The sequence below is a fragment of the Rutidosis leptorrhynchoides genome, chromosome 2 (assembly GCF_046630445.1).
Source record: "Rutidosis leptorrhynchoides isolate AG116_Rl617_1_P2 chromosome 2, CSIRO_AGI_Rlap_v1, whole genome shotgun sequence".
NCBI lineage: Eukaryota > Viridiplantae > Streptophyta > Magnoliopsida > Asterales > Asteraceae > Rutidosis > Rutidosis leptorrhynchoides.
In genome coordinates, this window is record NC_092334.1 from 368178132 (window position 1) to 368196479 (window position 18348).

Sequence of the window (18348 nt, forward strand, 5' to 3'; positions counted from 1 at the left end):
GTCCAGGAGCGGCGATCCAGAACCTAGGAGCGGCGCTCCTAGTGCTTCTTATTGATATTTTTGGGTCGTTATAAATCTCCCCCACTTGAATCGGAGCGCGTCCTCGCGATCCAAGCCGCATGACAAGCAGGAAGATACACTAAAACAAACTCTTCGGATTCCCACGCAAACTCGAAACCCTTTCGATGACGCCATTGGACATTAAAAGTCCTCACCTCTTTGTTACGCAACATTTTAACCTTTTCATCAAGGATAGCCACCGGTTCCTCGACATACTCCAACTTGTTGTTCAAAGAAATCTCGTCCAATAGTACCCACGTCGAGTCATCCGCAAGACACTTACGGAGATGGGAAACATGGAATGTGTTATGAATTCCCGCAAGCTCTTCGGGTAACTCTAATCTATAAGAAACTTAACCAACACGATTCAAGATCTTAAAAAGACCAATAAACCGTGGAGCTAACTTTCCCCGTTTTCGGAACCGAATAATACCCTTCCATGGCGAAACCTTAAGCATCACCATGTCACCTTCTTGGAACTCAATCGGTCACCTACGTTTATCGGCATAAGATTTTTGCCTATCTTGCGCCGCCTTTAATCGAGCCCGAATCATCTCAATCTTACTATTTGTCTCTAAAACCAAATCGGTACTCCCGATTTCCTTTTGTCCTACTTCACCCCAACAAATCGGAGTTCGACATCTTCGCCCATAGAGCATCTCATAAGGTGGCATCCCGATACTAGTATGATAACTATTGTTGTACAAGAATTCCACCAAAGGTAAGTGCTCATCCCAACTACCACCGAAATCAATAACACACACCCGTAACATATCCTCCAACGTTTGATTTGTACGTTCTGTTTGAACGTTCGTTTGAGGATGATGCGTCGTGTTCATCTTTAATTGTGTACCCATATCTTCGTGAAACTTATTCCAAAATCGAGATGTGAAACGAGTATCTCTATCCGAAACAATAGATATAGGCACCCCATGCCTCGATATCACCTCCTTGATAAACAACTTAGACAAAGTCTCCGACGATATCGTCTCTCGAATGGAAAGAAATAATACACTTTTTGTCACCCGATCAACTATCACCCAAAATTGTATCAAATTGAGTTCTCGCCGTCTATGGTAACTTGGTAATGAAGTCCATGGTAATGTGCTCCCACTGCCATTTCGGGATTTCTAACGGTTGTAACATACCATACGGCTTTTGGTGTTCGGCCTTAACTTGCAAACACGTGACGCATTGTTCAACATACTTAACAACATCACGTTTCATGCCCGGCCACCAATACTCTTTCTTCAAATCAAGTTACATCTTTGTCGCACCCGGATGAATGGAATACTTTAACCTATGTGCTTCATCAAGTAGCACTCGTCAGTAATCTCCCATCCTGGGCACCCACACTCGTCCTTGAAAGGACAAAAAACCATGCGGGCCTAAGGTAATAGACTCCATTTGCCCCATGATTCGTTCTTCATGCTTGTTGTTGACAAAAGCTTCAATTTGAATCTCGCCAAGCTTTACAAGAAAATCGTTAGTAATAGTCATACGCAACGTTCCTACTTGTATCACCGGATGTTGACTCTTTCGACTCAATGCATCCGCGACCACATTTATGTTACCCGGATGGTAAAGTATCTCCCAATCATAATCTTTTACCACATCGATCCATCTACGTTGACGATAGTTCAAATCTCGTTGATCAAAGAGATGCTTTAAACTCTTATGATCTGAAAATTTCGAATAACCGGCCAATCCTAGAAAACTTCAAATTTCCGTAGGTGTAGTCGGTTGTCCCCAACTCTTCACCGTCTCTATCTTCCCCGGATCTACTTGAATGCCTTTTTTGTTCATAATATGGCCAAGTAATTGCACTTCCCTTCGCCAAAATTCACACTTGGAGAATTTAGCATACAACTTCTCCTTCCGTAAAGTCTTCAACACTTCGCGCAGATGGTGTTCATGTTCCTTCATACTCTTAGAATAGACAAGTATGTCGTCAATGAACACAATTACCGACTTGTCCAACATAGGTTGGCACACTCGGTTCATAAAATCCATGAATGCCACCGGTGCGTACATATGACCGAAGGGCATAAATAAAAATTCATAATGCCCGTAGCGAGTTCGAAAGGCCATTTTCTCAATATCTTCCTCATGGACTCGCATTTGGTGATAGCCGGACCGTAAGTCAATTTTAGAAAAATAAGTCGCGCCTTGGAGTTAGTTAAACAAATCGTCAATCTAAGGCAATGGATAAGGATTCTTGATCGTCACTTTGTTCTACTCCCGATAATCGATGCACATCCGCATACTACCATCCTTCTTCTTCACAAATAAAATCGGAGCACCCCATAACGAAGCGCTCGGTCAGATAAAACCCTTCTCGAGCAACTCTTGGGTTTGATCCAACAACTCTTGGATTTCCGTTGGTGCTAAACGATAAAGAGTTTTAGCAATGGGAGTAGCCCCCGGAACCAACTCAATGCAAAATTCAACTTGTCTTTCCACCGGAACACCCGGTAATTCATCAGCAAAAAACGTCTTCGAATTCATTAACCACTGGAATTTCACGAATGGATGGTGGCTCTTCACGCGTATCAACTACATGTACAAGAAAATCCATGCCACCACCACTAAGGAAACGACGTACCCGTGCATAAGTGCATAGTGGTACGAGTCTCCTCTGCCTATCACCATGAATAATCAACTCTCCCCCACTTGGGGTCTTTACACGAATGAACTTTTCGTGGCATGCCATATCAGCTCTATAACGATAGAGCCAATCCATACTAACAACGATATCAAACTCACCCAGAGTCATTGGGATAAGATCGATTTTAAAGGTTTCGGCACCAAATGCAAGATTACTGATGATGTAGCGTGAGGGTACGAAATAGTATTATTTTTAATACAAAATACTACAAAATATGACACAAGTTTTATTAATTTACGGATGGGATATACCTAAACCTTGCTACAACACTATAGGCAGTGTACCTAATCGTAGAGTAGTGTAGTTTTTAGTAAGTCCGGTTCGTTCCACAGGGAGCTGGTGAAGTTAACGCTATATTATTAAGTTTATTTGTAAAAATATATATATAAATAAGTAGTAGTATTATTATAAAATGGGAGTTTTACCGTTTAATGACCGGTTTGTCGATTTTAAGCGTAAAAATAAATGACAAAAATTAAAGTGCGTAAAATAAATTGCGATAAATAAAATGACAGAAAATAAAATTGCGAGTAATAAAATGACAGTAAATAAAGATACGATGAGAAATATAATAAAAGAATTATGCTTATTTAAACTTCCGTAATCATGATGTTTGACGTGTTGATTTTAATTTATTACCATGGGTTAATTGTCCTTTGTCCTGGTTTATTTGATACATCTATCTGATTTTTGTCCATAATAGTCCATCGGTCATAAATATAAAGTGCGAGTATCCTCGTCAAATTACCCTTATACCCGAAGTCAAATATTCCAACTGATTAAGGATTTAAACTGTGACGCAGTTATCACTTCTGTCAACAATTACACCAGTTATCACTGTATGTAATCCACCCCTGTTTTAATTAGTTTATGAATATTAATTCATCCACTTGATCAGAATGAATAATCAATTACCCAACCCAATTGATTAATTAAATGATTATAACAGATTCCATATGAACATCACTAAATAGGACAACCATAATCATTATTAATTATTAGGTTAATTAATTTGAAGATAGGTTCGACAGACTCCAATGAGTTGTCACTCAATTAGACAATACCCCCCATCTATTAATAGTCAATAGTTCAATTTCCACAAGTGTCGGTCTTTTGCCCAAACCTTAATTATGGTACAAAGCCCAATTACCCAATTTTAGTAATTAGCCCAACATCATGATTACTTCGTTTTAAATAAGCATAATAATAACTTAGCTACGAGACATTAATGTAAAAAGGTTGAACATAACTTACAATGATTAAAAATAGCGTAGCGTTACACGGACAGAATTTCGACTTACACACTCAAACGATCTCTATCATAAATCTTATTATTATCATAATTTAAAATTAAAATTAAGATTATTGTTATATCTTATTAAGTTAACATTATGATAGAGATATAGAATATAGATATTGATATTTGATATTAAGGATAGAAAAAAAAAAGATCGAATAGAAAAAGGTCTCCCTTATTTCATCGATTTACATAGCTTTTATAGGCGAATTGTAAATTGAAATTTTCACTTATGACCCCTTAACTATGCTCAATTAACAACTTTTTATTATTTAATATTATTCTTATTATGAATTATTTAAATATTATATTTTATTCTTGTGCATAGTTGACTCATAATTTTTACACCGTTGCGTCGAGCGCTGAAAGTTGGTTCATGCCTCGGTTCCGGATTTTCGAACGCCCTTTCGTACAATTTTATATCGTGTACTTTGCGTTTTGTAACTTGTACTCTTGTCATTTTTAGACGTTCTTCATCAATAAATTGAACCTTTTGAATTGTATCTTGTACATTTGAGCTTTTTGGACGTTTTGGTCTTTCAAATCTTCGTTTTTGTCTTTAAATCTTCATTTTCGAGCGATTTGCGTCTTTCGTCTTCGCACTTATTTATTTAACTATTACAACTAAAAATAAGGAAATTACATTTAAAAACTTTACATATTGGAACGATATTGCTACTAAATATATGTTCATTTGGAACACTATCAAATATCCCCACACTTGAGCGTTGCTTGTCCTCAAGCAATACAGAACTTGAAATAAAAACATACATGAATCACTTTTTTATTCATCACATTTTGTACATCAGTGATTTTGATATAGCGGTATAAACAATGACAGTAATGATGGTTAAAGGTGGGTGTGTCATCCACAGTTGCCTTGGGTTTAGGTCAACGACACTTGCAATCAAATAGCCGATTTACTTTCGGTTTCCAAAGCAAAGTGCACATTTGAAAGGCGGTTTACAGTCCCACATGACTATAAAAATTTAGATCCTTTAGGAAATAGGATCTTTATGAAAACATTTGATCTTTTGAAAATTCAATCTAGCTTTTACCCTAGATAAGTTTTCTGATTTGATCCACCATTGGTGTTGCAAAATATATTTGTGGATCAATATTTTGGCTAAAAACATTTAGGTTCGTGTAATCCACTGCTATCCCGGTATCGGAAAGCACACATCCAGTTTACTTGTTCCGTATATTACCTTTCGGCAAACTACCGTCCGGTTGTAAAGGAAAGCGATGAACAAGAAACTGTTAAGGCAATGTCCCGTGACATGCAGATGATTATGGTCTTTTAACGTGTCGGATGCTAGAACTATCCTTGGTAGGAGCGATAGTAAAGATCATCCTATGATTTTTCGGTCTGGCACAAGGTCCTGTCTCCGACCATGCTATGCAACCACCGTTCTTACGGTTGACACCCGATTTAGTTCAGGTGACCTAATGAATTCCAGGTGAATTCCTAGGATTTTACGTTCAATGGTAATGAACGCATTGAAAATGGTTTTTCAGAAAACAAATCGGTTTGTAATTTTTGATCAAAATATTTTCTCGTTCAAGCTCGAGTTTAGATATCATTGAATTCCATGAGTTTGAATTCTCAATCTTTAAGGTCAATCTCAAGGATTGAGTAATATCAGGCTTAAAAGCTGATTTTTGATCTTTAAGGAGATTATCCTTTCTGGGGATCTGATTCATTAGTCTTATCAAGCTAATTTGCACGGTGCCTCCCCATTGTACGAGATAAATCCTTCTCATGGTTAGGATAAATCTGACCACATGGCGACCCTGTTTGATGCTGAGGTCCGTGGATTTCCTGCTGATTTTAGTGATGACTTTTCTAGATTTTTCGTCAACCTACAGCTGGTCTGGATGACAACTTCATGACCTAAATCAAGAAGCGCGTGTCTTTTTCGGAAGACTTTACTTCCTTCAAATGATGGAATTGATTCATCGTGTAGATCCATCTCTTCTTTTCTTTCATCGGATAAAACAGTTGATTATCGTTCAAAACAAAAGTATTTTCAATTGTTTGTACAAAAATATGTGATAGATAGTTTTTAATTGAATAACTTGGTACATTCTCCCCACACTTAGTTTCTTTCTTTGCCTTTTTATTCTCCTTTATTCCATTTTAAATGAATTCAAGCGTTTTAAGTTGTTTCTCAATTTATGTCCTTTTCGAGGTAACGATAATTTCGGTATTAACACCTAGTTTTCATCGTTCATAAATATGTATAAACATGATTTTGAGTTCATTTAGTTGAAAATTTTTCAAATTTTTACAAAATTTGGCAAATAAACCAAGTGTAAACCCGAGAGAATTTATAACCCTTCCCCACACTTGAGATCATGCAATGCCCTCATTTGCATGAAATCAGACTATAATTATAAATTCATGAGGGTGATTAGTGTAGAAAAGTGATTAAAAATACCCAGTTTGTAAGCATATTATTTTACATCACATTTGATATTTTGCTTCTTGTCGTCAAAATCAGTAGCTATTGCTGAACTTAATGTTAGTCTTTGAAAGTGCGTTGTTCTACCCTGTTTTGTACATAATATAAAATACAAACATATATATACATATTTTTGAAGTTGAGTATATTACCCTACGTTCAAAAATTTATAAAGTCTAATATCTTTTTGGCATACTTTAGATCAATAAAATTAAAAATAATGATAACAAAATTTGCCGTCCCACCCTCGGGTAAAGCAATTTCGGCTTAATGACCTAGTCTTCAACTCACGACGAATTCTAGAAATCATTTTTTCAACTTAATGAATTAAAGTAAATTTTGTTTTTAAATATCACACAAAACTTAAAAGCATATTAATTTCATATAAAACCTAAAAAAAAAAAAAAAAAAAATTCAGAATGGGGGGAGAAAACTAGTTCTTTAGTGTCTGCTAGCGGAAAAGACCAATCGGATTCCATTCTCGGAACTACACGAGAACAGAACAACTAACTCTAGATAGCATTTTCTTTTTAGAACATTTGAATCTCCCCACACTTAGGTAGCCGTGGTGTCAAAATTGTGATTAACTTTATCGTCAATTTCTCTTGGTCCATAATCAACTTGCATATCCGTGACTTTTTCTTTAAGCCATTGGTCGGATTCCTGTGTAATATCCATAATTTCAACTAGTTTCTCCTTTTCTTTAGGTGATAGATTGGATACTAACCGGTTACATAACTTAAAGTTCCCCTTGGTTCTAGCATCGCGAATCCGTTTAATAAGTTTCTTCATTGAACTATTAATAATGGGATCATTTAATTTCGTATCAACAACGGGGTTCTTTGTTATCATGTCATCATTAGGTGTTACTTCATTTTCCCCACACTTAGGCGTTTTATTATTGCTAAGCACTACCGTTGGAGTTGGTAAAACAACATGGTTATTACCAATCGTTTTTACTGGTTCAACGGTTTTAGTTGGTGGAGATTTAGACTTTCGAATCATAAAGGTGATTGATTTGTTACCACTTTTAAGTGTCATTCTTCCATTTCCTACATCAAATAACGCCCCGGTGGACGCAAAGAATGGTCGACCTAAAATTAGAGGAACGTTTGGGTCCTCTTCTATGTCAATGACAATAAATTTGACTAGAAAGGTTAAATTGCCTACTTGAACGGGTAGGTTGTCAGCAATTCCAACTGGGTGCTTAATGGTTTGATCAAAGAGTCGAACACTCATATCCGTTGGACTTAACTTACCTACACCTAATCTCTTATATAAGGAAAGAGGCATAACACTTACACTTGCACCTAAATCTGCTAGTGCATCATACATGACACAATCACTAAGTAGACAAGGAACAATAAATTCACCCGGATCACCTACCCTAGGTGGAGGTTTTGGTGGAACTGTCTTCACCGGGTTTATATTTACGGCTTTTGTTTCTTGCACTTTCTTATTCTTTTTCTTCTTCTTCTTTCCAGAGGTATCACAATCTTTATTACCTATCACTTGCTCATACTCAACTCCTTTTCTTGGAAACGGGATGGGTGGTTTGTATGGTGCCACCACTGGCTTTACATACTCGGGTGGTGGTGGTGTAACTTCTTCATTGTTACTCTCATCTAAAACCTTCCCATCTTCTGGTGCTGGTTTTTCAGAATTCGTTGAAACCATATTAACATTCTCATTCCGAGGATTTACTTCAGTATTACTCGGTAGCTTTCCTTGTTCCCTCTCACTCATCATGCTAGCAAGAGTACCTACGTGTTTTTCTAGATTCAAAATGGAAGCTTGTTGAGTTCTTAATGACTGATCAAATCTCTCGTTCGTTTGGGTTTGAGTTTCAATAAATTGTGTTTGAGATTCAACTAGCTTGAATACCACGTCTTCCATATTTGACTTTTTCTCTTCGGTTTGTTGTTGTGGTTTATATAAGCCAGGTCTTTGTTGATTGAAAGTGTTGTTTTGAGTTGGTTGGTTATTCGGACCTTGTTGGTTATACCAGTTATTTTCGGGTCCTTTTGGATTGTAAAGAATGTTTTGATTTCGATTGAAGTTTAGCTTTGGCGGTTGATAATTATTTTGATAATTATTTCCAGGCCTTTGGTTCATATAGGAAACATTCTCTCGTTGTTCCAATGTTGGTTCAATGTGACAATCTTTCAATAAGTGTGGTCCACCGCATAGCTCACAACTGATTCGTATTGCGTGAATATCTTTATTCATCTTTTCCATTCGTCTTTCGAAAGCATCTATTTTTGCGGAAACGGAATCAAAGTCATGGCTAGAATCGGCTCTAGCCACTTTAGATGAACGAAAAATATCTTTTTCTTGGTGCCACTCATGCGAGTGGGAGGCTGTGTTATCAATAATTTTGTAAGCTTCAGTTGCGGTTTTCTTCATAATGGATCCACCAGCGGTTATGTCGATGTCTTTTCGTGTGGCGATGTCTACGCCTTTATAGAAGATTTGTACTATTTGAAAAGTATCTAATCCGTGTTGAGGACATCCTCTCAACATCCTTCCGAATCTTGTCCACGCCTCATATAATGTTTCATTTGGCTTTTGCGCGAACGTAACAATTTCTCCTTGAAGTCTCACGGCTTTAGATGCCGGAAAGAATTGTTTAAGAAATTTTTCAACTAAAACATCCCATGTGTCAATCGCCCCTTCAGGTAACGATTCTAACCAATCTTTGGCTTCTCCCTTTAAAGTCCAGGGAAACAACATGAGATAGATCTGCTCATCTTCCACTTCTCGGATTTTGAATAGTGTACAAATTCTTTTAAACGTACGAAGGTGTTCGTTAGGATCTTCATTCGGTGCACCACTGAATTGGCATTGGTTAGTTACCATGTGTAGGATTTGTCCTTTAATTTCATAATCTGGAGCATTAACTTCTGGTTTAATAATGGCGTGACCTTGGCCCGTGCGTGTGGCTCTCATTCGATCTTCCATACTTAGAGGTTCCGTTACTTCCATAATTGAATTTGTTGAATACGAATCACTAGAGGATTCTGATTTAATGGTTTGTGGCTCAGGAGGAATAATTAGTGGTTCAAGATCTTGGAATTGTCCTTGAATATGCTCCGGGTTCTTAATTGTGAAGTCGGGTTCAAAAGATGGATTATCGGAAATTTGAGTTGGAGTTCTTGTTCGACTAGATGACGATTCTAAAGAAAAATCAACGGCGACAATATTTGCTAGATGTCTTGATCGAGTTACAGGTGGTGAACGTATGACCGGCGGCGAACGTCTTGCTCGGTGCATTCACTGAATATCCTATTAGTTTTTTAAAAAGGAAAGAAAAATTATAATAAGTTATCCAATTAATAGACTTTTCTGATTTTGCCCACGTTTCGAATAGCCAAAAGATGCAGCAGAGGGGCAGGATTCGTTTGGTCTCAATATAATTGAGGACTGTTTGGCTCCAATAACCCGGTCCACGTACAAATCCAACTATTACTACGAACCAGAAAATTTTGATGTCTATCAATTTAACCACTTAAAATAAATTTTCGTAATTTTAAGAAATTTAGAGAAGAAGTAGAAAAAATTCTAAGTCCTAAAAACTAGAATGGCGAGAAATAAGAGAGAAAAAGATTGCGCGTCGAAAAGTGTCGAAAAATGAAAAAGACGAAGAGTAGTTTGTAAACACGCGGTTAATCCAACCTTATAACGATCACTATCTTAAAATTAAAACTACAAATAGAGATTACTAATTGGAATTGTAATTGATACATAGGTAAAATGCGTCGAAAAATAAAAATAAGAAAATAACTATGGCAAAACTAAACTTAATACTAAAAGTTGCGACTATAGTCTAAAAATCTAAAGGTAATAAAACTAAAAAAAAACTTTTTTTTTATAGACAAAATTTTAAAAATATATATTTTTTTTTTTAATAATTTTTTTTTTTTTTTTTACGTTTTTTTTTTTTACGTTTTTGTTTTTTTTACGTTTTTTTTTTTTTTTTTTTTTTTTTTTTTCGTTTTTTTTTTAAATTTTTTAAAAAAAACGATTTTTTTTTTTTACAAAAATTTTTTTTAAAAACGAATTTTTTTTTTTTTTTTTAAAAAGACGATTTTTTTTTTTTTACACAAATTTTTTTTTTTTTTTTTTTTTTTTTTAAAACGAAATTTTTTTTTTTTTTTAAAAAAAACGATTTTTTTTTTTTAAAAAAAAAAAAACGATTTTTTTTTTTACAAATTAATAATTTTTTTTATAATTATAATTTTTTTTTCAAAACTTTTTTTTTTTTAATTCATTTACTATTCATGAATAGTAAATGAAAATAAATTAATTAATTTACTATTCACATGAAAGCGACATGATAGCAATTATTAATTATAAGTTACATAATATACCCCTGAAGTATTTAATAAATACGACTTTTTTAAAATTTACGTATAAATTTTTGATTCTTAAATATTATTATATTATTATATTCTATTTCAATATTATTATATTATTATATTCTATTTCAATATTATTATATTATTATATTTTATTTCAATATTATTATAATTAAAAATATAGCGTTTTAGCGCTCCCCGGTAGCGGCGCCAAAAACTTGATGATGTAGCGTGAGGGTACGAAATAGTATTATTTTTAATACAAAATACTACAAAATATGACACAAGTTTTATTAATTTACGGATGGGATATACCTAAACCTTGCTACAACACTATAGGCAGTGTACCTAATCGTAGAGTAGTGTAGTTTTTAGTAAGTCCGGTTCGTTCCACAGGGAGCTGGTGAAGTTAACGCTATATTATTAAGTTTATTTGTAAAAATATATATATAAATAAGTAGTAGTATTATTATAAAATGGGAGTTTTACCGTTTAATGACCGGTTTGTCGATTTTAAGCGTAAAAATAAATGACAAAAATTAAAGTGCGTAAAATAAATTGCGATAAATAAAATGACAGAAAATAAAATTGCGAGTAATAAAATGACAGTAAATAAAGATACGATGAGAAATATAATAAAAGAATTATGCTTATTTAAACTTCCGTAATCATGATGTTTGACGTGTTGATTTTAATTTATTACCATGGGTTAATTGTCCTTTGTCCTGGTTTATTTGATACATCTATCTGATTTTTGTCCATAATAGTCCATCGGTCATAAATATAAAGTGCGAGTATCCTCGTCAAATTACCCTTATACCCGAAGTCAAATATTCCAACTGATTAAGGATTTAAACTGTGACGCAGTTATCACTTCTGTCAACAATTACACCAGTTATCACTGTATGTAATCCACCCCTGTTTTAATTAGTTTATGAATATTAATTCATCCATTTGATCAGAATGAATAATCAATTACCCAACCCAATTGATTAATTAAATGATTATAACAGATTCCATATGAACATCACTAAATAGGACAACCATAATCATTATTAATTATTAGGTTAATTAATTTGAAGATAGGTTCGACAGACTCCAATGAGTTGTCACTCAATTAGACAATACCCCCCATCTATTAATAGTCAATAGTTCAATTTCCACAAGTGTCGGTCTTTTGCCCAAACCTTAATTATGGTACAAAGCCCAATTACCCAATTTTAGTAATTAGCCCAACATCATGATTACTTCGTTTTAAATAAGCATAATAATAACTTAGCTACGAGACATTAATGTAAAAAGGTTGAACATAACTTACAATGATTAAAAATAGCGTAGCGTTACACGGACAGAATTTCGACTTACACACTCAAACGATCTCTATCATAAATCTTATTATTATCATAATTTAAAATTAAAATTAAGATTATTGTTATATCTTATTAAGTTAACATTATGATAGAGATATAGAATATAGATATTGATATTTGATATTAAGGATAGAAAAAAAAAAGATCGAATAGAAAAAGGTCTCCCTTATTTCATCGATTTACATAGCTTTTATAGGCGAATTGTAAATTGAAATTTTCACTTATGACCCCTTAACTATGCTCAATTAACAACTTTTTATTATTTAATATTATTCTTATTATGAATTATTTAAATATTATATTTTATTCTTGTGCATAGTTGACTCATAATTTTTACACCGTTGCGTCGAGCGCTGAAAGTTGGTTCATGCCTCGGTTCCGGATTTTCGAACGCCCTTTCGTACAATTTTATATCGTGTACTTTGCGTTTTGTAACTTGTACTCTTGTCATTTTTAGACGTTCTTCATCAATAAATTGAACCTTTTGAATTGTATCTTGTACATTTGAGCTTTTTGGACGTTTTGGTCTTTCAAATCTTCGTTTTTGTCTTTAAATCTTCATTTTCGAGCGATTTGCGTCTTTCGTCTTCGCACTTATTTATTTAACTATTACAACTAAAAATAAGGAAATTACATTTAAAAACTTTACATATTGGAACGATATTGCTACTAAATATATGTTCATTTGGAACACTATCAATTACAATCTGTACACACGTCAACCACTAGCACCGTCTTTCCATCTGCTATTTTGACTTCTACCGGATGACTTTACTTAGCTAGCGGCCTCTTAAGTTTAGGCACAAAACTCAGAGACACAAACGATAAATTAGCTCCGCTATCAAATAGTATCCTTGCCGGATTAGAGTCAACCATGAAAGTACCTGAGACAACTTCATTGGATTTTTGACTTCATCATTGGTCATCAAATAGTTTCATCCCCTAGCCGTACTCGCCGCTTTCTCTAACCTCTTAAATTGATCACCCCGCAAATCGGGACACTCTGACTTTCGGTGTCCTTCTTTTTGATAATTAAAACAAGTGAGTTTTGTTGTTGAAGATGGTTTCATGCAATCACAAGCCATATGCCCCTTTTACCCACAATTGTGGCACGAAAAAAGAAAACCTCTGGAAGCACTCTTCTTCACACTACCGACACTTTCGATTGCACCTCTATTTTTCTTGTTCGAAAGGCTAGTAGCTTCAAATTTTCTTTTGGTAAAAGAAAAGTCACTCTTTCTCGGAGCAAGCGACTCAAAACCCTTAGCTATGTCAAACAACTCGTCAAAAGTTTTCACTGAGTTTCTACTAATCCTTTCTTGATAGTTATCATTCAAGGTTCGATAGAAATCTTCCTTCAACATATGATCATTCCCGACATACTCCGAACAAAATTAGGTCTTTGATAAGAAAGTGGACTTGAGAGTGTTCAAGTCCATTGACCCTTGCCTCAAAGCACGCAACTAGTCCTTAAGCCTCAAAAGATCGGCCGAAGTTCATTACTCTTTGAAAAATTCTGCCTTAAACTCGTCCCATGTCAAACTCATACTTTGCTCTTCACCATAAAGTCGGATTTTTGCATCCCACCACAAATTGGCATCACCCCTCAACATACTACTCCCGTACCTTGTCTTCTTATCGAGAAGGCATTCACTAGTACGGAAATCCCCCTCCATATCAAAGATCCAACGAGCACTCTTGAGTGGGTCTCGTTCACCATCAAAGGTGGGAGGTTGAGTGTCCTTGAAATTGTTATAATGGAAGTCTCGCCTTCCAACATTATCATCGTGAACAATAGCATTAATTTGTTCCCTGATTAGATTGGTTACTTGCTCGTCAACCAACTCTAGGAACATCTTCTTAACGTCCGCTAGAAAGGACGCATGATGTTTTCCCAAAATGGCCTCAACCTTGGCCGTAAACTCGGAGTCTTCCCTCGTACCTCCGTTATCGGTATCGTGCCCGTTTCTCATCTTCATTCTATAAAAAGGAATATGTTAAACAACGAAACAAACGAAAATGACATACGTATACCATACCGCCCCATCTTGCTCAATACTCGTTGTACATTGCTTGTTTGACACAATTTGCACCCGTAACAATGGTAGCTAGTCATTGTTACGTGAACACGTCGCATCGACCTGCTAGTACAACCTCTATCTCGCTTGATGATTGCAATCACAAAACAAAACAATTATTATCAAGTTAGTTCACCTAAGCCTAGGCACTAACCAAACCCAGTCCGGCCAGTCTCCTACAAGTCCTGCATAAAACGCATACAGAAATAAAGTCTAAGTCTAGGCACCTATCTCAAGTCGCCTAAATCCCTTAGACCATGCTCTGATATCACTTGAAATGACTCAAACCGTTTAATTTAAAACCGGTCAATTTTTTTTTTAAAAAACAGTACAGGAGTGGCGCACCAAGACCAGATGCGGCGCACTTGAAGGTCCAGAAGCGGCGCTCTTGTCTCCAGAAGCGGCGCTTCTGAAAACTCCACAAGTGACTGACCAGGAGCGGAGCTTTTATTACAAAAGCAGCGCTCCTGTACCTGGGAGAGGCTGTTTCACTTATTTTACCAAATGTCATCCCAACCCAAATACTCAACCACAAGTCCAAATCATGAATTACATTCCATTCATAAAATAAGAGTGTTATACAACAAAATGAGCACAACGACCTATGGGACTCCAACGACCCATTGAATACATAAATGTAGCAATTCTGACCCAAATAGTTTAACTTCCAAACATTTAACGAGCATGGTGTTTGGGACTAAACTACCCCACACTTAGGCCAAAATCCAAAAGCGTCCACTATCATAACAAAAGTGGGAGATCTCTAATCCAAACGAATACCCTTGCCTTTATCCACTTCGGAGCCTAAAAAGATAAACTACGAGAGGGTAAGCAAAACGCTTAGTGAATGCAATAATCATATACATACATATATAACCTACTTACTTGCAATCACCTACTCATTTACCTCATACACGCTAGCAAAATAATTAGCATACCATCGCAAAGTACAACGCTAAATCTCCAATACCACAAGCTAGCACACACTATAGCATATATAACCTGAATAACACAATATGCTACACTACAACGCATAACCATGGTTAACCAATGTACAAGGGAATGGTGCTCGCAAAAGACCATCGGTGTTCACAACATCCGTTAGTGTACTTAACACCACGTATCACTAACCCCCGGGTGGTGTCTTAACACCGCGACTAATCCACCCATCACAACAATGTGGTGTCTTAACACCGCGACTAGCCCACATGTCACTAACCCCGGAGTGATATCTTAACACCGCGACTAACCCACTCGTTACATAAAATGTGGTGTCTTAACACCGCGACCAACCCACACTTCATGCCACACAAATAAAAACATTATATACATAAGCATATAATTATTCCACTCACCTTAACGTCTTCGGTGAATGATTAACCAAGCTTGCAACCTTTAATGTAACGTACCTATTACATTATGCACATAATCAATCATAAAATCAAGTTGGTCAACCAACTCACCCACCATTTTAGGGTTATTTTGACCCATAGTGCAAATGTGACCCATTTGCACTTTTAGCCCTCACACTAGGTCAAGATTACACCAAATCGCTAACATCAATCGATTATCGTCTTAATACACTTATTAACACAAGGTTAGTGCATCTACACATTCATTAGACAACTTAGGTCATTTAAAACTAACCCATTCAAAGTTCAACACACCCATTTGGGTCATCCACCACCCAAATAACACTCATTTACAAAATCAACAAGGTGTGCTAGTGATTAACTACCTTTTTAAGACTCGTAAACACCAATTATCACTTTAAACCCCTAGGTTAGTCACTCTTGGGTCCTTATGACCCAAATTTTACCCAAAAAGACCCAAATCAGTAACAAATTGATTTTATGTTCACCATTAACCCAAACCCTAACCCTCAAACAAATCAAAGTAAAGAAATCGAGTTTAGAACATACCACCACAATCAAAATGTAGCTAATGACTAGATGAACAACTTTAATACCCGCGCTTTGACCCGAATCAAGCTTCTTCCTCCTTGATTTGAGCTTTCTCACACTAGAACTCTTTCTCACTCTAAAATTGAAGTGGAAGGGATAAGGTAGGTGAAAGAGGAGTAAATGGCACTCTAGATCTGACCTTGGGGTCTTAAATTCGTCCAATAAGTGAAAGTACCAAAATTCCCTTCATACTTTACAGTTTAAATAAAAGATCTCTTTTATTTCCACGTCTAGGAGCGGCGCTCCTGAACCTAGGAGCGGCGCTCCTAGTGATTCTTCTTGATATTTTTAGGTCGTTACACCTATCAACATGACAACCACCATGATCCGCATTCGTGTAAGCAGTGAGATTGAAATCAAATCCATGAGGATACTATATTCCAAGGTTAGGTATACCTTTAAGGTATAGGAAAATTCTAACCACCGCTTTGGAGTGTGATTTCTTAGGGATTGACTGAAACCGAGCACAAGAAGTTACAGTAAGTGTAATGTATGTCTGCTAGCAGTCAAATACATGAGTGAGCCAACCATGCTTCGATAAAGAGTAATATCAAAGGGTTCCCCATTTTCATCAGCATTGAGCAAAGTCCTCATTGGGGTTGACATTATTTTCAAATCAGTCATTTTAAAAAGTTTTAGCATATCATTGATGTATTTTGTTTGACTCATAAAAATGCTATTTGGTAATTGTTTGACTTGTAACCCTAAAAAGAAATTGAGCTCATCAAGCATGCTCATTTCGAATTTGTTAGACATTAGGTCACCAAATTCTTTGCATAGGGTCGGGGACATGGAACCAGAAATAATATCATCAACGTAAATTTGAACTAAAAGGATGTGACCGTGATGTTTACGGATGAAGAGCATTGTATCAATTATTCCACGGGAGAAGTCATTTTCCAACAAATACTTTGTCAAGGTGTCGTACCATGCACGCGATGCTTGCTTTAGACCATAAAAAGCTTCCTCCAAGTAGTAGACGTGGTTTAGATGAAAAGGATTGACAAAGCCTTTGGGTTGATCAACATAAACTTTCTATTGAAGTTGGCCATTGAGAAAAGCAGTTTTAACATCTATTTAAAACATTGTAAACTTCTTGCAAGAAGCATACGCAAGAAAAAGATGAATAGGATCGACAACCCCATCAGAATCTTTCTTGTTCTTGAAAATCCACTTAACCCCGATTGGCTGTTGACCCATAGTCATGGAACTAATCGTCATACTTTCTGTTGTTCAAATTGACCTATTTCCTCTTGCATAGCTATTGCCCAGTTCGGATCAAGTAAAGCTAGAGCAACCAAAGTTGGTTCAATCTTACTTAGAAAGGCTGTATACAAACACAGATTGCGAGTATCCCTTCGAGTTGTAACCGGAGCATTAGCATCACCAATAATAAGATTAATAAGATAAATTAGATGACTATTAGTCCATTGTTTGGTATGTAGAAGACGTTCATAATCGGCAGGATCAATTGAAACATCAACCGTTGTTGAAGTTGAGCCATGATCCTCTTGTTCTGAAGCAACAGCTTCCATTGATTCTTATTGAATAACCGGAGAAATGTTTGGAGTTGAATCAAGTGATGCATCTGGAATCGGATCAAGATTAACATCTGGAGGTAGGAGAGATGATGAAGAAGTAACAGGTGAATCAGTTAGTGTTGTATATTCATTAATGAAACTAGGTTGTGTCTCAAGAGAAATTGATTGATTTGGTGTAACTGGTACAACATGAACATCTGAGTTCCGTTGAGGAGAGTAAAGAGTATCAAACAAGATATCTAATTCCTCTGTAGTTATCGTAAGAATACCCTTCTGGATAACTCATCAAAATGAACATTGATTCTTTCCTTTATCGTCTTTGTCCTTTTGTGATAGACACAATAAGCTACCTTGTTCGACGAATAACTGAGAAATATGGCCTGATCACCATGAGCATCACGCTATCAAAGTCATTAAGAACATAGCATATACAACAAAATACACAGAAATATTTAATGTTCGGGTGTCTACCATATAATAACTCATAAGGAGTGTTATGAAATCGTTTGTTTATGATTTCACGGTTTTGGGTATAACATGCAGTCGA